Below are 22903 nucleotides of genomic sequence, written 5' to 3'. Positions count from 1 at the left end.
ATTCAGTTTTGGATATGTTTACCCCAGGTTATCACGATAATAAAGAACGATGCAATGTACACTTTTGTATAAAATATTTTACACCTGCCTAGATTACTCTAGGATCAGCAGCTAGAGACGGCACCCTTAAAATGATATCCCTGATCCTAAGGTCTCTGATGCATCTTTCAAACTATTCTTTATTTTTTATTTTTTTGAGAGAGGGAGAGAGAGAGAGAGAGAGAGAGAGAGAGAGAGAGAGAGAGAGAGAGAGAGAGAGAATTTTAATATTTATTTTTCAGTTTTCGGCAGACACAACATCTTTGTTTGTATGTGGTGCTGAGGATCAAACCCCGGCCGCATGCATGCCTGGCGAGGGTGCTACCGCTTGAGCCACATTCCCAGCCCCCAAACTTATTCTTTAGACGCGTGATACCAAGTTAAAGTCTGAAGCTGTTATTACCCTTGGGGGTGATTCCATAGGTAAAAAATAGTGTCTTGTTTTGTTTGGAACACGTTTGCTTCCTGGTGAAGCTTATTTATTTTTTCCTTCTCACAGGCTTGTCCACCACTTGGATTTCTTTGCAGAGAAGATGAGCTTTTTTCCTTTGCTCGCCTTCCTAGCAGAGCATCCCTGACCTTGAGGTTGACCTTGGGGAGGACAGCCTCCCCTGCTCGGCCTTGTCCTTAGGGGGCGCTGTTGCCACAGAATCCTGGGCTGGGCTGGGTCTGAGTGTCTTCGTCCAGGGCACCTTCGGTCCCTCCCAGGAGTGCGTGGGAGAGCCCTGGCATGAAAGTGCTTGCCTGGCAGAGGGTGGCAGGTGGCAGAGCCCAAGACTTTAGTTTGGGATTTCCCCTTAGAGAGCGAGCAGAGAAAAGCCACAGGAGCAGAGGACACTGAGGGGTTGGTGATGCCTTGGGCATGGTGGTGGGGAGATCAGAGACTAGGAAGAGGAAGGAAAGCTTGATGAAATGGACATATTCGGTCACTCAATGCTCAGCATGGCCTGAGGAGATAATTGTATAGAGAATTAATTGGATAGTTAAGGACAGACCCAATAGTAACAAAATAAAGGAATAATCACAAAAGGTAGTGCAGGTTTGCCTGGAGCACACCTCTCCTGCATTCCACAGAGTGTTCCTGTTTTCCTGGGTCCCTCAGTGGCCCACCATGTTACAGTCATGGCTTCCTGGTCTCCCTGCCTCTGCATCTTCTCACAGTCTCTAGGGCACAGCCTTAAGTTGAGATCATGGCTTTTTGCTGAATGTTCTTCTCTGCTGCTCAGCCCAGTCCAAGCCCCACCCTCAGGCTGGGTTTGTGCCCAACCCGTCCTTCCCTCTGCCCTTACTCAGTGCCTAGCCCCATCCCAGACATGCAGGGAACACTCTTAACGCACCTCACATGCTGTTCCTTCAGCTCGACACCCTTCCCTTCCTCTTCTCTATTCCCTGAACTCTTTCTTTGTACTAAAAGTGAAATCCAGCTTCAGCATGTGCCTGGCTTTCTGTCCTACTAGCCAACGGACCCTGGGAGTATTCTACCCGCAGAACCTCCATTCCTAGGTAGGCTAGAAATGGCAGTGTCTCAGGCTAGGCTTGTGGCTCCATGGCATAGTGCTTGCCTGGCACATGAGAGGCCCTGGCTTCAGTCCCCAGAACTGCAAAAGAAACATGAAAAAAGAAAAAAATGAAAAACTGGCAACGTCTGCTCTGTACGGTGTAAAGATGGCATTCGACAAGGAGGAGGAGGGGCCTGGCAGATTTTCAGGAACTCGCTGACTCACTTATTTAAGAAGTTCTCACTTTGGGTGGGTCGGACAGGGCTGAGCGCGCTGTACTCTCAGGGTTTACAGCCTAGAGAGGCAAAGGCACTGCAGCAGCGGTCACAAAACCACTGAATTTTAACTGTGTTAGGTCCTGGAGGGTGGGGGTGAGGGCGGGAGTATGATTGACAGCCAATCAGTGCCACCTTTCCTCACCCCTATTCATTCCTGTGAGTCAGTTAAGGAGAGGGCCATAAACGGCTCTTATATAACTTTTTATTGTCACAACAAACATGTTCTACTTTTATAACCCAAGAAGTCCGGTAAAATTTATGAGTAAATCCAAGAACTGCTTTTTTTTTTTTTTTTTAATAAAGAAGAAAAACACAATAGCTTACATCTGACCTCCTCCTAGAGTCCTTCCTTAACAACAGGCAGAGGAACTGGCCCTCTCCCTCCAAGGACTCCTGTTGGCTCCTCACATAGGCCTCTCCTACCTCCTCACTGACCCAGGGCTCCAGGACCCCAGGGACGGGTGGGGGCTGGTTTGTCTTTGACCCCAGGGCCTGGCATGGTGCCTGTGGTCACCTGCAATTGGTTGGGTGGAAGCAGGAACGAGGGGTGCTCAAGGGCAGGTGAGGGCTGCGGTGGCCTCTGGGTGAGCTCACTCTCCGACCCTCTACCTACCCAAGCTCAGCATCCCCATTTCCTTTATGTCAAATGAGACAAAGTTTAGCTCAGTAGAGATGACGGGGCTGAAGTAAACGTATTTACTGACTTCAAAAAAGGTTGGGGTGGGTCTCTGTGGCAGCGTGTTTGCCTCGTATGCACCAAGCTCTGGGTTTGAGTCCAGCAGCAAAAAAAAAAAAAAAAAAAAAAAAAAAAAAAAAGAAATTTAGAATTCTAAAAATCTGAGGCACTATTGCACCTTCGACCTGAACTAGGGACTTGATAGTCCTCTTCTCTGGATGTTTTGCAAAGCCTTGGATCCAGAACTACTGATTTCATTGACAGGACGGTTCTACTGTTGCCCCCGCCCCCACTCTGTCCTGTCTCTTTCAGGACCCTGTGAAAACGAGGCTGTCACAGGTAGCAAAGAGTGCCTTTGCCCTAGGATGCCCCAGTCCTCTCTGCTGGGGAATGAGGTTGGCTCTTTTCAGAGGTGACAGAGACATAGTTCTAAGGCATCTCTGGGCAGAGGAGGGACAGACAGTAGGGACAAGAGGTCCTGTGCCCTGCCCTTGTGAGGACGTCCCCTGTGTGCCATCCTGTGTGATTCCTAGTCACCCCTAGATTAATGGCACATTCGGGCTAAAGGCCTTGTCTGCACCCTACCTTATGCATCACATGGGCAGGATGAAGAGGACCCAGGGTTGATATTCTCACTTTACACAGAAAAACTGTCCTCAATGTACAGCTGCACATTCTTGATGTCACAGAGAGGATGGATACGCCCTCTGGCCACAGGTCAAGTCTAACCCTCACACTTCCACATGGTGGCCCACTAATGTGGACCCAAGGGGAGGAGAGCTTGAGGAATTTAATGGCGGGGACAACAGAGTGGCCAGGGAGAGGCATTGGTATTCTGGGGAGGGTGGTTAGTCCTCATGTATGCAAATGTATCTAGGGAGAAAGGACACCGAGAAAAATTTTGCATGGTCACAGGTGACCGCCTTAGTTCCCTGTTGCTCAGAGGTTGGTGGCAAATGCTGGGTTAGAAGGGAGTTTGAGAAGTAAAGAATGGAGGTGGGTATTCATCGGACTGAGTAAAAGCCAAGGATGTAAGGCAAGAATGTGACCTGTAAAGGACAGAATGTGAAGAGCAAAAGGAATGTTCCTGGGGACACTGAAAAGGACAGGCCAGCATCACTGTCATGAGCTGTGCCTCAGCCCAGCAGCTGCGGGAATGAGAGTCAAGAAAAATGAGAAATTCATAATATATGTATCTCCTCTGATTATTCTCAATCCAGGGTCTACAATATATTCTACTTTTACATCATATACAAGTGAATCCAGTACCAGCTCCACCAGTGATGGATCAACAGCCACCACAGACAGCTCAATTTCACCTTCCAGCTCCCAGACCTCATCCCTGGCAGAAGGATCTACCACCTTGCCAAGCAGCCCAGGGTCAGAACGCACCACAGGGGCACCTGACAACAGCCACAGCACAGCCCGACCTGATGCAGCTACAACCATGCCAAGCAGCTCAGGGGTGGCACACACCACACTGCCCACTGGTACTTCCCAAGCCACAGTTGAGGGGTTAATTAGCACCACAGGAAGCCGAGCTGCAGCGAGCACAGCCTTATCCCCTGAGAGCCCGCACTCCACTGTCTTAACTGGAGCATCCACGGCCTCCCCCAGTGGCCCTGTGTCTGCCCTCACTACACTGCCATCTGGGAGCTCCCAGCCCACGGGGACAGTTAAGGCACCTACAGACTCACCAAGCAGCTCAGGGTCAGCACGGACAGCTGGGCCGTCTGACAGCCCCCAAACCACGTTGGTGTCTGAGGGATCTACACCTTTCCCAGGCAGCTCTGCTTCTGAACACAGCTCAATGACAACCGTGATCTCTCAGTTCACCATCCTATCTGAAACATCAACAACTGTGCTGAGTAGTCCAAGCTCTGCACCCACAGGGATGTCAACAGACACCTCCCAGGCCACAGTTCTGACCCCAGGGCCGACCACCCCTTCTGGCAGCCCTTCTGCTGTGAGCACAGCCACGCCCTCTGACAGTTCCCACAGCCCTGTCTTGACTGGAGCATCTGCAACTTCCCTTCGGGGCCCTGGGTCAGCTGTCACTAACCTGCCATCAGAGAGTTCCCAAAGCACAGTGAGGGATGAAGGATCTACAAGTTTGCTAAGCAGCACAGGGTCAGCACCCCCATCCATGCCCTCAGACACCCACCAAACCACGTTGCCCTCTGGGGGGCCAACAACCTTCTCAGGCAGCACTGGATCAGCCCTCCACACAGTGACCACCAGGAGCTCCCAATCCAGCCTCCTGCCTGAAGGGTCCACTCCCTTGCCAGGCAGCCCAGGTTCAGCACCCACAGCAGTGTCAACTGACAGCTCCTCAACTACTGTCCACACAGGAGGATCCTCAACCTTCCTGAGCAGCCCTGAATCAGCCCATACCACACTGCCATCAGACAGCACCCCAACCCCAGACCTGGGTGCAGGATCCACGGGCTTCCCAAGCAGCCCAGGTTCAGCACACCCAGTGGTGTCGACAGACAGCTCCCAAACCACTGTGATATCTGAAGGATGGACAATTATGCGAAGTAGCCCAAGTTCAGCACACACTCTAGCACCACCCTATAGCTTCCAAACTTCAGCCACATCTGAAGGATCAACAACCCTGCCAAGCAGTCCAGTGTCAGCATCTGAAAACTCCCAAAGCACAGTTCCAAAGGACACATCTCCAGGATTCCCCAGCAGCCCTGCTTCAGCTCACACAACAGAGCCAGCAGACACCGCCCCAGCCACTGTCCTATCTGAAGGATCCACGGCCTTCCAGCCCAGCCTTGGTTCAGCCTACACGACCCAGCTAGCTGACAGCTCCCAGGCCACACCTGGGCCTGAAGGAGCTACCTCCTTGCCAAGCAGCCCAGGGTCAGAACGCACCACAGGGGCATCTGACAGCAGCCACACCACAACCCCACCTGATGCAGCTACAACCATGCCAAGCAGCTCAGGGGTGGCACACACCACACTGCCCACTGGTACTTCCCAAACCACAGTTGAAGGGTTAACTAGCACCACGGGAAGCCCAGCTGCAGCAAGCACAGCCTCATCCCCTGAGAGCCCGCACTCCACTGTCTTAACTGAAGCATCCACGGCCTCCCCCAGTGGCCCTGTGTCTGCCCTCACTACACTGTCATCTGGGAGCTCCCAGCCCACGGGGACGGTTAAGGCACCTACAGCCTCGCCAAGCAGCTCAGAGTCAGCACGCACAGCAGTGCCCTCTGTCAGGCCCCAAACCATGTTGGTGTCCAAGGGATCTACAACTTTCCCAGGCAGCCCAAGTTCAAGACCCACAGCAGTGTCACCTGACACCTCCGAAACCTCAGTCCTGGAAGAGGCATCTACAACCTCACCAAGCAGCTCAGGGTCAGCACGCACAGCAATGCTGTCTGACAGCCCCAAAAGTACATTGGTGTCTGAAGGATCTACACCAATCCCAAGCAGCCCAAGTTCAAGACCCACAACAGTGTCACCTGACAGCTCCCAAACCTCAGCCATGGAAGAGGCATCTACCACCTTGTCAAGCAGCTCCTATTCAGCACATGTGATAGTTACATCTGACAGTTCCCAAGGAACTACCCTTTCTGAAGGACCAAGCGTGTTCCCAAGCAGCCCAGGGTCAGAACCCACAAGAGTAACATCCCCCAGCTCACAAACCTCTATTCCAACCAGAGAATCTACCAGGTTTCCAAGCAGCCCTGCTTCAGCGCACACGGCAGAGCCAGCAGACAGCTCTCGGACCACAGTCCAGACTGAAGGACAGACCAGCCTCCAGACCAGCTCTGAAGCAGCTCACTCGACAGCACCAGCAGACGCCTCCCCAGTCACAGTCCTTCCAGAAGGATCCACAACCTCCCAGAAAAGCCTTGGTTCAGCCCACACTGCACAGCTGTCTGACAGCCCCCAAACCACACCGGTGCTGGGAGGCTCTACTTCCTTTCCAAGCAGCCCAGGGTCAGAGCACACCACAGTGGCCTCTGACAGCTCCCAGCCCACGGTCCGGCCTGACATGTCTACAGCCAGGCCAAGCAGCTCAGGCCCAGCACACACCACAGAGCCCACGGAGAGCTCCCCAGTGACAGTGCAGTCTGGAGGGTCCACGGCCTTGCTAAGCAGCCCTGGATCAGCACACACCAGAGCGCCACCAGACAGCTCCCCAACCACACTCCCAGATGAAAGGTCAACCACTTTCCTAAGTAGTCCCAAGTCAGCACAAGCAACCGTGCCAACTGATAACTCTCAAACCACAGCTCTGACCTGGGAAGCCACCACCCTGCCAAGCAGCTCAGGTGTGGGGCAAACCACAGGGTTCACAGATATCTCCCCAACCCCAGTCCCTGCTGAAGGGGGGACAACTGCCCAGGGCAGCCCAGGTGTGGTGAGCACATTGATGCCATCGGGCAGCTCCCAGCCCACTCTCTACACTGAAGCATCGACAGCTTCCCCAGCAAGCCCTGAGTCAGCCCCCACTATGCTGCCATCAGACAGCTCCCAGACTGTGAGGGCTGGAGGATCCACCACCTTAATAAGCAGCTCAGGCTCAGCCCCCACAGCAGTGTCACCTGCCAGCTCCCCAACTACTGTCCACACAGGAGGATCCTCAACCTTCCTGAGCAGCCCTGGATCAGCCCGTATCACACTGCCATCAGACAGCACCCCAACTCCAGAGCTGGGTGCAGGATCCACAGGCTTCCCAAGCAGCCCAAGTTCAGCACACCCAACGGTGTCAACAGACAGCTCCCAACCCACAGCCGTGGCTGGGGCATCCACAACATTCCCAGGAAGCCCACATTCGGATCCCACCACAGCACCACTCTATGGCTCTCAGTCTACTGTCCAGCCTGAAGGATCAACAACCTTGCCAGGAAGCCCAGTTTCAGCACATGTAACAGATAGATCACAAAGCACAGTCCCAAAGGACACATCTCCAGGATTCCCCAGCAGCCCTGCTTCAGCTCACACAACAGAGCCAGCAGACACCGCCCCAGCCACTGTCCTATCTGAAGGATCCACGGCCTTCCAGCCCAGCCTTGGTTCAGCCCACACAACCCAGCTAGCTGACAGCTCCCAGACCACACCTGGGCCTGAAGGATCTACCTCCTTGCCAAGCAGCCCAGGGTCAGCACACACACCTGTGACATCTGACAGCTCGCATGCCACTCTCTTTCCTGGAGCTCCTACAACTTCCCTAAGGGGCCCTGTTTCAACAGTCACTTCACTGCCACTAGACACTTCCCACACTACAGCGAGCGTTGGAGGATCTACAAGCTTGCCAAGCAGCCCAGGGTCAGCACCCCCATCAGTGCCCTCAGACACCTACCAAACCATGCTGCCCTCTGAGGGACCTACAACAGGCAGCACTGGATCAGCACTCAACACAGTGACCACTGGAGGCTCCAAGTCCACCCTGCTGCCTGAAGGATCCACTCCCTTGCTAGGCAGCCCAGGTTCAGCACCCACAGCAGTGTCACCTGACAGCTCCCAAGCCACAGCCCTGGCAGGTGGTTCCACAGCTCTCCCAGGCAGCCCAGACATAGCAGTGCCATCTCAAAGCTCCAAACCTGCAATCCAGACAGAGGGGTCAACAACCCAGCCAAGCTCCTCAAATTCAGCAAACATGACAGTCACATCTGACAGCCCCCAAAGCACCATCTTCTCTGAAGGATCAGCCACATCCTCAGGCAGCCCAGGATCAGGACCCACAAGAGAGACGTCTCCCAGCTCACCAACCACAATTTTTACTGAAAGATCTTCAGGATTTCCAAGCAACCCTGCTTCAGCACACACAGCAGAGCCAACAGACAGCTCTCAGACCACAGTCCAGACTGAAGGACAGACCAGCCTCCAGACCAGCCCTGAAGCAGCTCACTCAACAGCACCAGCAGACGCCTCCCCAGTCACAGTCCTTCCAGAAGGATCCACAGCCTCCCAGAAAAGCCCTGGTTCAGCCCACACTGCACAGCTGTCTGACAGCCCCCAAACTACACGGGTGCTGGGAGGCTCTACTTCCTTTCCAAGCAGCTCAGGGTCACAGCGCACCACAGTGGCCTCTGACAGCTCCCAGCCCACGGTCCTGTCTGATGTATCTACATCCAGGCCAAGCAGCTCAGGCCCAGCACACACCGCAGAGCCCACAGAGAGCTCCCCAGTGACAGTGCAGTCTGGAGGGTCCACGGCCTTGCTAAGCAGCCCTGGATCAGCATTCACTTCATCACCACCAGACAGCTCCCCAATCCCAGGGTTGGTTGAAGGATCTACAGTTGTGCCAAGCAGCTCAGGTTCGGCACACACAAAGGTGCCATTGGACACCTCACTCAGCACAGTCCTGCCTGAAGGAGCAACAACACACCCAAACAGCCTTGGTTCAGTCCAAACAGCTGTGTCGTCTGACCACTCCAAAACCACAGCTCTGCCTGACGTGTCTACAACCTGGCCAAGCAGCTCAGCTTCAGAACATACCACAGTACCCCCTGAAAGGTCCCAAACCACAGTCCTGGGTGTAGAAACAACATCCGCCCCAGGCAGCCCAGCTGCAGCCAGCACAGCCATGTCCTCTGACAGCTCCCACCCCACTCTCTTCACTGAAGCACCCACAGCCTCCCCAAGCAGCCCTGGGTCAGGCTTCACTTCACTGCCATCAGACAGCTCCCCAACCCCAGGGCCGGTTGAAGGATCCACAGGCTTCCCAAGCAGCCCAGGTTCAGCACACCCAGCAGGGTCGACGGCCAGCTCCCACACCACAACCTTGCCTGGGCCATCGACAACTTTCCTAGGCAGCCCGGACACAACGCACACAACAGTGCCACCTGAGACCTCTCACACCATAGTCCTGGCTGACGGATCTACTATGTTGCCAAGCAGCTCCAATTCAGCACACATGACAGTCACATCTGACAGTCCCCAAACCACAAGGGTGCCTGAAGGATCTACACATATGCCAAGCAGCCCAGGGTCAGCACCTCCATCAGTGCCCCCAGACACCTACCAAACCACGCTGCCCTCTGGGGGGTCAACAACCTTCTCAGGCAGCACTGGATCAGCCCTCCACACAGTGACCACCAGGAGCTCCCAATCCACCCTCCTACCTGAAGGGTCCACTACCTTGCCAGGCAGCCCAGGTTCAGCACCCACAGCACTGTCACCTGACAGCTCCCAGTCCACAGTCCTGGCAAGTGGTGTTACTATCCCAGGAACAGCCCTCACAACGGTGTCACCTCAGAGCTCCCAAACCTCAGCCCCAGCAGAAGGATCTACAGCCTTGCCAAGTAGCTCCTATTTAGCACACACGACCATCCCCTCTGACAGATCCCAAAGCACTCTCCTCTCTGAAGGGTCAACCACATTCTCAAACAGCCCAGGTTCAGCACCCACAGGAGTGTCACCTGACAGCTCCCCAACTACTGTCCACACAGGAGGATCCTCAACCTTCCTGAGCAGCCCTGGATCAGCCCATCCCACACTGCCATCAGACAGCACCCCAACCCCAGACCTGGGTGCAGGATCCACGGGCTTCCCAAGCAGCCCAGGTTCAGCACACCCAGTGGTGTCGACAGACAGCTCCCAAACCACAGCCGTGGCTGGGGCATCCACAACATTCCCAAGGAGGCCACATTCAGATTCCACCACAGCACCACTCTATGGCTCTCAGTCTACTGTCCAGCCTGAAGGATCAACAACCTTGCCAAGCAGCCCAGTTTCAGCACATGTAACAGATGCATCACAAAGCACAGTCCCAAAGGACACATCTCCAGGATTCCCCAGCAGCCCTGCTTCAGCTCACACAACAGAGCCAGCAGACACCGCCCCAGCCACTGTCCTAACTGAAGGATCCACGGCCTTCCAGCCCAGCCTTGGTTCAGCCCACACAACCCAGCTAGATGACAGCTCCCAGACCACACCTGGGCCTGAAGGAGATACCTCCTTGCCAAACAGCCCAGGGTCAGAACGCACCACAGGGGCATCTGACAGCAGCCACACCACAATCCCACCTGATGCAGCTACAACCATGCCAAGCAGCTCAGGGGTGGCACACAGCACACTGCCCACTGGTACTTCCCAAGCCACAGTTGAGGGGTTAACTGGCACCACGGGAATCCCAGCTGCAGATAGCACAGCCTCGTTCCCTGAGAGTCCCCACTCAACTGCCTTAACTGGAACATCCGCGGCCTCCTCCCGTGGCCCTGTGTCTGCCCTCACTACACTGTCATCTGGGAGCTCCCAGCCCACGGGGACGGTTAAGGCACCTACAGCCTCACCAAGCAGCTCAGGGTCAGCACACACAGCAATGCCATCTGACAGCCCCCAAACCATGTTGGTGTCTAAAGGATCTACACCTTTCCCAGGCAGCTCTGCTTCTGAACACAGCACAGTGACAACCGTGATCTCTCAGTTCACCGTCCTGCCTGAAACATCAACAACTGTGCTGAGTAGTCCAAGCTCTGCACCCACAGGGGTGTCACAAGACACCTCCCAGGCAACAGTCCTGACCCCAGAACCGACCACCCCTTCTGGCGGCCCTGCTGCAGTGAGCACAGCCACGCCCTCTGACAGCTCCCACACCGAAGTCTCCACTGGAGCATCTGCAACCTCACTTCGGGGACCTGGGTCAGCTGTCACTCCCCTGCCATCAGAGAGTTCCCAAACCACACTGTGGGATGAAGGATCTACAAGCTTGCTAAGCAGCCCAGGGTCAGCACCCCCATCCGTGCCCTCAGACACCCACCAAACCACGATGCCCTCTGGGGTGCCAACAACCTTCTCAGGCAGCACTGGATCAGCCCTCCACACAGTGACCACCATGAGCTCCAAGTCCACCCTCCTGACTGAAGGATCCACTCCCTTGCCAGGCAGCCCAGGTTCAGCACCCACAGCAGTGTCACCGGACACCTCCCATGTCACAGCCCTGGTAAGTGGTTCCACAGCTCTCCCAGGCAGCCCAGACACAGTTCACGTGACAGTGCCATCTCAGAGCTCCCAGACCTCGGCCCCAGCAGAGGGATCAACAATCTTGCCCAGCAGCTCAAATTCAGCACAGACAACAATCACATTGGACAGCCACCAAACCACTCCGATGGCTGAAGGATCTACCACCTTGCCAAGCAGCCCAGGGTCAGAACGCACCACAGGGGCATCTGACAGCAGCCACAGCACAGCCCCATCAGATGCATCTACAACCTTGCCAAGCAGCTCAGGGGTGGCATACACCACACTGGCCACTGGTACTTCCCAAACCACAGTTGAAGGGTTAACTAGCACCACAGGAAGCCCAGCTGCAGCAAGCACAGTATCATCTCCTGAGAGCCCCCACTCCACTGTCTTAACTGGAGCATCCACGGCCTCACACAGTGGCCCTGTGTCTGCCCTCACTACACTGCCATCTGGGAACTCCCAGCCCACGGGGACAGTTAAGGCACCTACAGCCTCACCAAGCAGCTCAGGGTCAGCACACACAGCAATGCCATCTGACAGCCCCCAAACCATGTTGGTGTCTAAAGGATCTACACCTTTCCCAGGCAGCTCTGCTTCTGAACACAGCACAGTGACAACCGTGATCTCTCAGTTCACCGTCCTGCCTGAAACATCAACAACTGTGCTGAGTAGTCCAAGCTCTGCACCCACAGGGGTGTCACAAGACACCTCCCAGGCCACAGTCCTGACCCTAGGGCCAACCATCCCTTCTGGCAGCCCTGCTGCAGTGAGCACAGCCACGCCCTCTGACAGCTCCCACACCGAAGTCTCCACTGGAGCATCTGCAACCTCACTTCGGGGACCTGGGTCAGCTGTCACTCCCCTGCCATCAGAGAGTTCCCAAACCACACTGTGGGATGAAGGATCTACAAGCTTGCTAAGCAGCCCAGGGTCAGCACCCCCATCCGTGCCCTCAGACACCCACCAAACCACGCTGCCCTCTGGGGTGCCAACAACCTTCTCAGGCAGCACTGGATCAGCCCTCCACACAGTGACCACCAGGAGCTCCCAATCCAGCCTCCTGCCTGAAGGGTCCACACCCTTGCCAGGCAGCTCAGGTTCAGCACTCACAGCAGTGTCACCTGACAGGTCCTCAACTACTGTCTCCACTAGAGGATCCTCAACCTTCCTGAGCAGCCCTGGATCAACCCATACCACACTGCCATCAGACAGCACCCCAGACCCAGACCTGGGTGCAGGATCCACGGGCTTCCCAAGCAGCCCAGGTTCAGCACACCCAGTGGTGTCGACAGACAGCTCCCAAACCACTGTGATATCTGCAGGATGGACAATGTTGGGAAGTAGCCCAAGTTCAGCACACACTCCAGCACCACCCTATAGCTTCCAAACTTCAGCCACATCTGAAGGATCAACAACCCTGCCAGGCAGCCCAGTTTCAGCATCCGAAAACTCCCAAAGCACAGTTCCAAAGGACACATCTCCAGGATTCCCCAGCAGCCCTGCTTCAGCTCACACAACAGAGCCAGCAGACACCGCCCCAGCCACTGTCCTAACTGAAGGATCCACGGCCTTCCAGCCCAGCCTTGGTTCAGCCCACACAACCCAGCTAGCTGACAGCTCCCAGACCACTCCTGGGCCTGAAGGATCTACCTCCTTGCCAAGCAGCCCAGGGTCAGAACGCACCACAGGGGCACCTGATAGCAGCCACAGCACAGCCCCACCTGATGCAGCTACAATCATGCCAAGCAGCTTAGGGGTGGCACACAGCACACTGCCCACTGGTACTTCCCAAGCCACAGTTGAGGGGTTAACTAGCACCACAGGAAGCCGAGCTGCAGCGAGCACAGCCTCATCCCCTGAGAGCCCCCACTCCACTGTCTTAACTGGAGCATCCACAGCCTCCCCCAGTGGCCCTGTGTCTGCCCTCACTACACTGACATCTGGGAGCTCCCAGCCCACGGGGACGGTTAAGGCACCTACAGCCTCACCAAGCAGCTCAGGGTCAGCACACACAGCAATGCCATCTGACAGCCCCCAAACCATGTTGGTGTCTAAAGGATCTACACCTTTCCCAGGCAGCTCTGCTTCTGAACACAGCACAGTGACAACCGTGATCTCTCAGTTCACCATCCTGCCTGAAACATCAACAACTGTGCTGAGTAGTCCAAGCTCTGCACCCACAGGGGTGTCACAAGACACCTCCCAGGCAACAGTCCTGACCCCAGAACCGACCACCCCTTCTGGCGGCCCTGCTGCAGTGAGCACAGCCACGCCCTCTGACAGCTCCCACATGGAAGTCTCCACTGGAGCATCTGTGACCTCCTTAGGCCCTGGGTCAGCTGTCACTCCCCTGCCATCAGAGAGTTCCCAAACCACAGTGAGGGATGAAGGATCTACAAGCTTGCTAAGCAGCCCAGGGTCAGCACCCCCATCCGTGCCCTCAGACACCCACCAAACCACGCTGCCCTCTGGGGGGCCAACAACCTTCTCAGGCAGCACTGGATCAGCCCTCCACACAGTGACCACCAGGAGCTCCAAGTCCACCCTCCTGACTGAAGGGTCCACACCCTTGCCAGGCAGCTCAGGTTCAGCACTCACAGCAGTGTCACCTGACAGGTCCCCAACTACTGTCTCCACTGGAGGATCCTCAACCTTCCTGAGCAGCCCTGGATCAGCCCATCCCACACTGCCATCAGACAGCACCCCAACCCCAGACCTGGGTGCAGGATCCACGGGCTTCCCAAGCAGCCCAGGTTCAGCACACCCAGTGGTGTCGACAGACAGCTCCCAAACCACTGTGATATCTGCAGGATGGACAATGTTGGGAAGTAGCCCAAGTTCAGCACACACTCCAGCACCACCCTATAGCTTCCAAACTTCAGCCACATCTGAAGGATCAACAACCCTGCCAGGCAGCCCAGTTTCAGCATCCGAAAACTCCCAAAGCACAGTTCCAAAGGACACATCTCCAGGATTCCCCAGCAGCCCTGCTTCAGCTCACACAACAGAGCCAGCAGACACCGCCCCAGCCACTGTCCTAACTGAAGGATCCACGGCCTTCCAGCCCAGCCTTGGTTCAGCCCACACAACCCAGCTAGCTGACAGCTCCCAGACCACTCCTGGGCCTGAAGGATCTACCTCCTTGCCAAGCAGCCCAGGGTCAGAACGCACCACAGGGGCACCTGACAGCAGCCACAGCACAGCCCCACCTGATGCAGCTACAACCACGCCAAGCAGCTCAGGGGTGGCACACAGCACACTGCCCACTGGTATTTCCCAAGCCACAGTTGAGGGGTTAACTAGCACCACAGGAAGCCCAGGTACAGCAAGCACAGCCTCATCCCCTGAGAGCCCCCACTCCACTGTCTTAACTGGAGCATCCACGGCCTCCCCCAGTGGCCCTGTGTCTGCCCTCACTACACTGCCATCTGGGAGCTCCCAGCCCACGGGGACAGTTAAGGCACCTACAGACTCACCAAGCAGCTCAGGGTCAGCACGGACAGCTGGGCCGTCTGACAGCCCCCAAACCACGTTGGTGTCTGAGGGATCTACACCTTTCCCAGGCAGCTCTGCTTCTGAACACAGCACAGTGACAACCGTGATCTCTCAGTTCACCGTCCTGCCTGAAACATCAACAACTGTGCTGAGTAGTCCAAGCTCTGCACCCACAGGGGTGTCACAAGACACCTCCCAGGCAACAGTCCTGACCCCAGAACCGACCACCCCTTCTGGCGGCCCTGCTGCAGTGAGCACAGCCATGCCCTCTGACAGCTCCCACATGGAAGTCTCCACTGGAGCATCTGTGACCTCCTTAGGCCCTGGGTCAGCTGTCACTCCCCTGCCATCAGAGAGTTCCCAAACCACAGTGAGGGATGAAGGATCTACAAGCTTGCTAAGCAGCCCAGGGTCAGCACCCCCATCCGTGCCCTCAGACACCCACCAAACCACGCTGCCCTCTGGGGGGCCAACAACCTTCTCAGGCAGCACTGGATCAGCCCTCCACACAGTGACCACCAGGAGCTCCAAGTCCACCCTCCTGACTGAAGGGTCCACACCCTTGCCAGGCAGCTCAGGTTCAGCACTCACAGCAGTGTCACCTGACAGGTCCCCAACTACTGTCTCCACTGGAGGATCCTCAACCTTCCTGAGCAGCCCTGGATCAGCCCATCCCACACTGCCATCAGACAGCACCCCAACCCCAGACCTGGGTGCAGGATCCACAGGCTTCCCAAGCAGCCCAGGTTCAGCACACCCAGTGGTGTCGACAGACAGCTCCCAAACCACTGTGATATCTGCAGGATGGACAATGTTGGGAAGTAGCCCAAGTTCAGCACACACTCCAGCACCACCCTATAGCTTCCAAACTTCAGCCACATCTGAAGGATCAACAACCCTGCCAGGCAGCCCAGTTTCAGCATCCGAAAACTCCCAAAGCACAGTTCCAAAGGACACATCTCCAGGATTCCCCAGCAGCCCTGCTTCAGCTCACACAACAGAGCCAGCAGACACCGCCCCAGCCACTGTCCTAACTGAAGGATCCACGGCCTTCCAGCCCAGCCTTGGTTCAGCCCACACAACCCAGCTAGCTGACAGCTCCCAGACCACTCCTAGGCCTGAAGGATCTACCTCCTTGCCAAGCAGCCCAGGGTCAGAACGCACCACAGGGGCACCTGACAGCAGCCACAGCACAGCCCCACCTGATGCAGCTACAACCACGCCAAGCAGCTCAGGGGTGGCACACAGCACACTGCCCACTGGTATTTCCCAAGCCACAGTTGAGGGGTTAACTAGCACCACAGGAAGCCCAGGTACAGCAAGCACAGCCTCATCCCCTGAGAGCCCCCACTCCACTGTCTTAACTGGAGCATCCACGGCCTCCCCCAGTGGCCCTGTGTCTGCCCTCACTACACTGCCATCTGGGAGCTCCCAGCCCACGGGGACAGTTAAGGCACCTACAGACTCACCAAGCAGCTCAGGGTCAGCACGGACAGCTGGGCCGTCTGACAGCCCCCAAACCACGTTGGTGTCTGAGGGATCTACACCTTTCCCAGGCAGCTCTGCTTCTGAACACAGCTCAGTGACAACCGTGATCTCTCAGTTCACCGTCCTGCCTGAAACATCAACAACTGTGCTGAGTAGTCCAAGCTCTGCACCCACAGGGGTGTCACAAGACACCTCCCAGGCCACAGTCCTGACCCCAGAACCGACCACCCCTTCTGGCGGCCCTGCTGCAGTGAGCACAGCCACGCCCTCTGACAGCTCCCACACCGAAGTCTCCACTGGAGCATCTGCAACCTCACTTCGGGGACCTGGGTCAGCTGTCACTCCCCTGCCATCAGAGAGTTCCCAAACCACAGTGAGGGATGAAGGATCTACAAGCTTGCTAAGCAGCCCAGGGTCAGCACCCCCATCCGTGCCCTCAGACACCCACCAAACCACGCTGCCCTCTGGGGGGCCAACAACCTTCTCAGGCAGCACTGGATCAGCCCTCCACACAGTGACCACCAGGAGCTCCCAATCCAGCCTCCTGCCTGAAGGATCCACACCCTTGCCAGGCAGCTCAGGTTCAGCACTCACAGCACTGTCACCAGACACCTCCCAAGTCACAGCCCTGGCAAGTGGTTCCACAGCTCTCCCAGGCAGCCCATATGCAGCCCACTCCAGAGTGCCATCTCAGAGCTCCCAAACTGCACTCCAAACAGAGGGGTCAACAACCCTGCCAAGCAGCTCCAATTCAGCACACATGGCAGTCACTTCTGACAGCCCCCTAACCACATGGGTGCTGGGAGGCTCTACTTCCTTTCCAAGCAGCCCAGGGTCAGAGCACACCACAGTGGCCTCTGACAGCTCCCAGCCCACGGTCCTGCCTGATGTGTCTACAGCCAGGCCAAGCAGCTCAGGCCCAGCACACACCACAGAGCCCACGGAGAGCTCCCCAGTGACAGTGCAGTCTGGAGGGTCCACGGCCTTGCTAAGCAGCCCTGGATCAGCACACACCAGAGTGCCACCAGACAGCTCCCCAACCACACTCCCAGATGAAAGGTCAACCACTTTCCTAAGCAGTCCCAAGTCAGCACAAGCAACAGTGCCAACTGATAATACTCAAACCACAGCTCTGACCCGGGAAGCCACCACCCTGCCAAGCAGCTCAGGTGTGGGGCAAACCACAGGGCTCACAGATATCTCCCCAACCCCAGTCCCTGCTGAAGGGGGGACAACTGCCCAGGGCAGCCCAGGTGTGGTGAGCACATTGATGCCATCGGGCAGCTCCCAGCCCACTCTCTACACTGAAGCATCCACAGCTTCCCCAAGAAGCCCTGGGTCAGCCCCCACTACGCTGCCATCAGACAGCTCCCAGACTGTGAGGGCTGGAGGATCCACCACCTTAATAAGCAGCTCAGGCTCAGCCCCCACAGCAGTGTCACCTGCCAGCTCCCCAACTACTGTCTCCACTGGAGGATCCTCAACCTTCCTGAGCAGCCCTGGATCAGCCCATACCACACTGCCATCAGACAGCACCCCAACCCCAGACCTGGGTGCAGGATCCACGGGCTTCCCAAGCAGCCCAGGTTCAGCACACCCAGTGGTGTCGACAGACAGCTCCCAAACCACTGTGATATCTGCAGGATGGACAATGTTGGGAAGTAGCCCAAGTTCAGCACACACTCCAGCACCACCCTATAGCTTCCAAACTTCAGCCACATCTGAAGGATCAACAACCCTGCCAGGCAGCCCAGTTTCAGCATCCGAAAACTCCCAAAGCACAGTTCCAAAGGACACATCTCCAGGATTCCCCAGCAGCCCTGCTTCAGCTCACACAACAGAGCCAGCAGACACCGCCCCAGCCACTGTCCTAACTGAAGGATCCACGGCCTTCCAGCCCAGCCTTGGTTCAGCCCACACAACCCAGCTAGCTGACAGCTCCCAGACCACTCCTGGGCCTGAAGGATCTACCTCCTTGTCAAGCAGTTCAGGGTCAGGACGCACAGCAATGCTGTCTGACAGCTCCAAAACTACGTTGGTGTCTGAAAGATCTACACCTTTCCTAAGCAGCCCAGGTTCAAGACCCACAACGGTGTCACCTGACAGCTCCCAAACCTCAGTCCTGAAAGATGCATCTACAACCTCGGGAAGCAGCTCCTATTCAGCACACGAGACACCTACATCTCAGAGCTCCCAAAGCACTGCCCTTTCTGAAGGACCAAGTGTGTTCCCACGCAGCCCAGGGTCAGAAACCACAAGAGTGACATCCCCCAGCTCACAAACCTCTATTCCAACCAGAGAATCTACCAGGTTTCCAAGCAGCCCTGCTTCAGCACACACAGCAGAGCCAGCAGACAGCTCTCGGACCACAGTCCAGACTGAAGGACAGACCAGCCTCCAGACCAGCCCTGAAGCAGCTCACTCGACAGCACCAGCAGACGCCTCCCCAGTCACAGTCCTTCCAGAAGGATCCACAGCCTCCCAGAAAAGCCCTGGTTCAGCCCACTCTAGACCACCCTTGGATGTTTCCCAAACCTCCGTGTCAGTTGAAGTATCTACAGCCTTGCCGAGCATCTCAGGTTCTGACCACACCACGGTGCCATCTTATACGTCCCAAACCACGGTCTCGACTGAAAGATGGACAGCCTTCCCCAGCAGCCCAGGTTCAGGATACACGACGGCACCACCTCGCAGCTCTGGAACCACGGTCCTCCATGCCACCTCTTGGAGTTCTTTCTCGATGTCCTCCTTCTCAGCAGTCTCTAATGCTTCTGTTCCTACAAGTTCTCCTGGTTTTTCTTCTCCTCACTCTACTTCATCCCCAGCCCCCGTGTTCCCAACCAATTCCACCGCTGGTCCTACATTCACCAGCAGCCACACCACTTCCATGACCACCAGCTCTTCCTCTTTGCCACCAGGTGCGTCTCTGTGTGTGTCATCTGTGTGTCCCGTGCTCTGATCACCTGTTCCCGTTGTCATTTTCCACTTTTCCTGCTCTCTCTGGCCACCATGCCTTTCACCCACATTGATAGCTGTTGTCCTTCTGGGGTTCTCAGGGCTCTTCTTTGTCTATTTCTTGTTTCCTTGCTCTTAGCCTGTCTCCTCCTTCCCCTACTTACTCTGGGAACAGGGTGGGACCTGAGGGTCCTCAGTGGCTGCAGGATCACCTGGTCCTATCTTTCTCTTTAATGTAATGTCTGCGTGCTGAGACCTGGCTGGGAGCCAGTGTTTCTGCTCCTCGGGCTTCCTTGATGACCTACAGGAATTCTGTCCCTCCACAGTGGATTGCTACAACGGTGGACATTGGAATGGAAAAGAATGTGTCTGTCCCCAAGGCTACTTTGGTTACCAGTGCCAGACCCTCCTGTATTCCTTCCCCATAGGTAATGACCTCTCAGACCTATGGATCCTTCCATGCCCCTTAGCACTTAAAATAAGATGGTAGTGTTGGAAGCACTGGCCACATCCTTGCTGGGCAGGCAGAGGCCATGATGAGACTTGTCTAGGCTACAGCTCGGGTAGGACATGAACCTTCGGCCACCATCTTTAGGGGCCTTTTCACTAGTTCTCCTGCCCATTCCATCAGGGGGTTTCTATCTCCCAACTTCCTGGAGTCTTCCACTTAATTCCCTCTGGGTCTCAATCCTGGCCACTAGCTTCTCATGGGATTGGGAGACCAGGGACAGAAGTCTCAGTGACCCCACCTGACTCTTGATTTTCCCATCCTCTGGTCCTAACCCACGTGGTTCACTGCCATGAGACCCAGAGGCAGAGAATTTATCAGTCCCCAGAGGTACTCGGGGAGGTTGTTCTCTCATGCACAGTGTGGCCTGTCCCCCACAGAAGTCCCAGACGTCCTCAATGCCACCGTAACAGTGATAGTGAAAGTGATTCACAGGAACTTCACAAATGACCTGAATAATGCATCCTCTCAGGCGTACCAGAATTTCACAGAACTTTTCAAGCAGGAGGTAAGAGCAGGGGTGCCCAGGGGTGCAGGGCTGGGGGACTCACCCGTGCTCTGCAGCTCATGGGCCTCTCTGTCTCCCAAGTCTCAAGAGGGGACCCTCTGATAGCCTCCACCCGGGAACCCCACCCACCCTGCACGTGTCTGGCAGAGTGAGCTTCCTTTGCCTTTCTGACCTCTCTCCTGTGGGCCCCGCAGCAGAGAGCCTGGGGCTGCCAGGAGATTTGGGCGTGGCCTCTGCACTCTGGGGCCCTGTGTTGATCTCAGCAATTTCTTTCAGATGAACAAAGTCTACATGGGGAAGGACCTTTCTGAATACAGAGAGGTGATCATCAGGAAATTGCTGTAAGTATGTTGGGGGGCAGGTTTATACGCTGTAGGGAGCCCCTCTCTCTAGCCCTGCTGTCCTGCCTCCTCCATTATGAATGGTTAGCATGTCCACCCCCAGCTGGGCCACACCTGAGGAGTCCATGCCTCCATTCATCCACCTCATGATTCATTATTTTGTTAGCTCTTTCATTACTTGTTCATTGATTCTTGATTAATTATCCATTGACACTTGATCCTTCATTCACTCAACAAACTTTTATTAAAAGCCAGCCCTGTGCTAGATGGCGGGAGCACAGGAATCCCAGTTTCCTGGAGCTCAGAGTGGCACAGTGGCTGTGCAGTCTGGAGAGAGGTGGGGTCAGGGACCCTCGAGGTGGCACCAGAGGGGTCCTGAAAGCAAGCCTGGGGAGATAGGAGGATTCTTCCTGGGAGATGGGGCGACTAAGTCAAACCTTGAGGGATGAGGGAGAGTGAGGCAGGGCCAGGGAAGGGAGGGGGAGAGAGGGACAGCCAAGGGCAGAGACCAGGACGAGGAGTCCAGAGTTGAGGGGAGGGGGGAAGATTCCAGGGACGTAAAGGTGCTCAAGTCGGCTGGCGGCCTGGGGAAGAGCAGGTGCATTGGGACAAGGTTGGAGACCTGGCGGGTGCCAGGTTAGTTAGACCTGAGGCGTCTACAGGTCCAGCCGTGACAGGGGGTATCTGACTTTCAGGGCAGGCTGCTCAGGGTGGAGAACGGGTGCCCAGGGGTCTAAACTGGAGGTGAAGGTGGTAAAGACCAGAGAGGTGACAGTCAGGAGAAAAGGAGTTCAGTGGGAAAGGTCATGGGAGGCAGGACCAGCCCCAGAGGATGACGGGTGTCTGTTATTGGGGGTGGAAGAGGAACCGATGAGGATCGGCCACGATTCTGGGATGCTGGGGTGTGGGGTGCTCTGTGCTGGGACAAGGAGAAGAACAGAGAAGAAGTCAGAGTGTGGTGTGGCTGTGTCCAGGTTTGAGTGCCCGAGCCCAGCCATGGGCTGAAGGGGACTGAACTCTAAAGAGCCCTGATGGAAACACAGTCACCGAGGCTGGCTTTGAACTCTTGATCCTCCTGCCTCAGCCTCCTGAGTCACTGGGATTACAGGTGTGCACCACAGCCTTCAGTTTTATTTTTAGTCTTAATTTACCTTTTGTTGGTGCATTATCATGATACATAATAGTGTGATTCCTTATACCACAGTCATAACATAATTTGATCAATCTGCTGGGTGGCGCATGCCTATAATCCCAGTGACTCAGGAGGCTGAGGCAGGAGGATTACAAATCTGAGGTCAGCCTCGGCAACTTAGCGAGGCCTTAAATAACACAGTGAGAACCTGTCTCAAAAATAAATAAATAAATAAAAAAGGCTGAGAATGAGAATGTGACTCAGTTGCAAAGGCCTCTGGGTTCTGTTTCTAGAAAAAAAAATCATATTATTAATCTCCTTCCCCAGTACATTTCCTTTGTGATCCCTCCTCCCTTCCCTCATCCACTTGCTCTACTCCTACCAACCTCCCTTTCATTATTATTATTATTATTATTATTATTATTATTATTATTATTATTTTAATCCGTGCATTATCATCACATACATAGGCAGGCTCCTGGTGGTGCGTTCGTACATAGACACGTACGATTTGGTGATCTTGCTGTCCAGGTCCTCTGCTCCCCTTCCCCATCTCCTTCTCTTCTCCATCAGTCTCCTTCTATTTTCATGAGATCTACCCCCTCTCTTTTCATTCCTCCCTCCACCCCCACCCCCCCCCCCCGCCCCCAGCCAGCTTCCGCATAAGGCGCCTCTGGGTTCACAGAGATGGATTCCACCCGTGGACATTACAGTGGCTGCTGCTCTTTCTGGACCATAACTGGTCTTGCTCCACTGCCTCCTCGATGGTTAGCAGCTCAAGAGAGGAACTCTCTTCTTCCCTGTCTCTGGGGCTACTTTGTCCCCCATTTCTCCTCCTGCTTCTTCGGGGGGGGCCCCCCTTGCTGGGCGGGTGGGTGACATTGGGGACCTGAGGAAACAACTCCTCATTCCAGCAACGGCAGCATCGTGGTGGAAAGTGACGTGGTCCTGGAGACCAACTATACCTCGGAGTTTCGGACACACTTCCAGAACCTCAAAAATATCGTGAAGGCCAAGATCACGAATGCAACCAGAGAGATCCAGAAAGATGTT

The 22903-nt window shown here is 55.6% G+C and overlaps 1 long non-coding RNA gene across 1 annotated transcript; it reads right to left on the bottom strand.

The window, feature by feature from the left end:
* Positions 1 to 337: 337 nt before the first annotated feature.
* On the bottom strand, positions 338 to 16820 carry LOC308651886. The gene is made up of 3 exons (XR_014022686.1): positions 16466 to 16820; positions 1096 to 1215; positions 338 to 986 (listed from the first exon to the last, which is right to left on the bottom strand). It is a non-coding gene; the product is annotated as an uncharacterized lncRNA (long non-coding RNA).
* Positions 16821 to 22903: the final 6083 nt, after the last annotated feature.

The sequence above is a fragment of the Spermophilus citellus genome (genome assembly GCF_964194105.1).
Source record: "Spermophilus citellus genome assembly, chromosome: 6".
Taxonomy (NCBI): Eukaryota; Metazoa; Chordata; class Mammalia; order Rodentia; family Sciuridae; genus Spermophilus; species Spermophilus citellus.
This window is presented reverse-complemented; position numbering and strand designations above follow the sequence as displayed.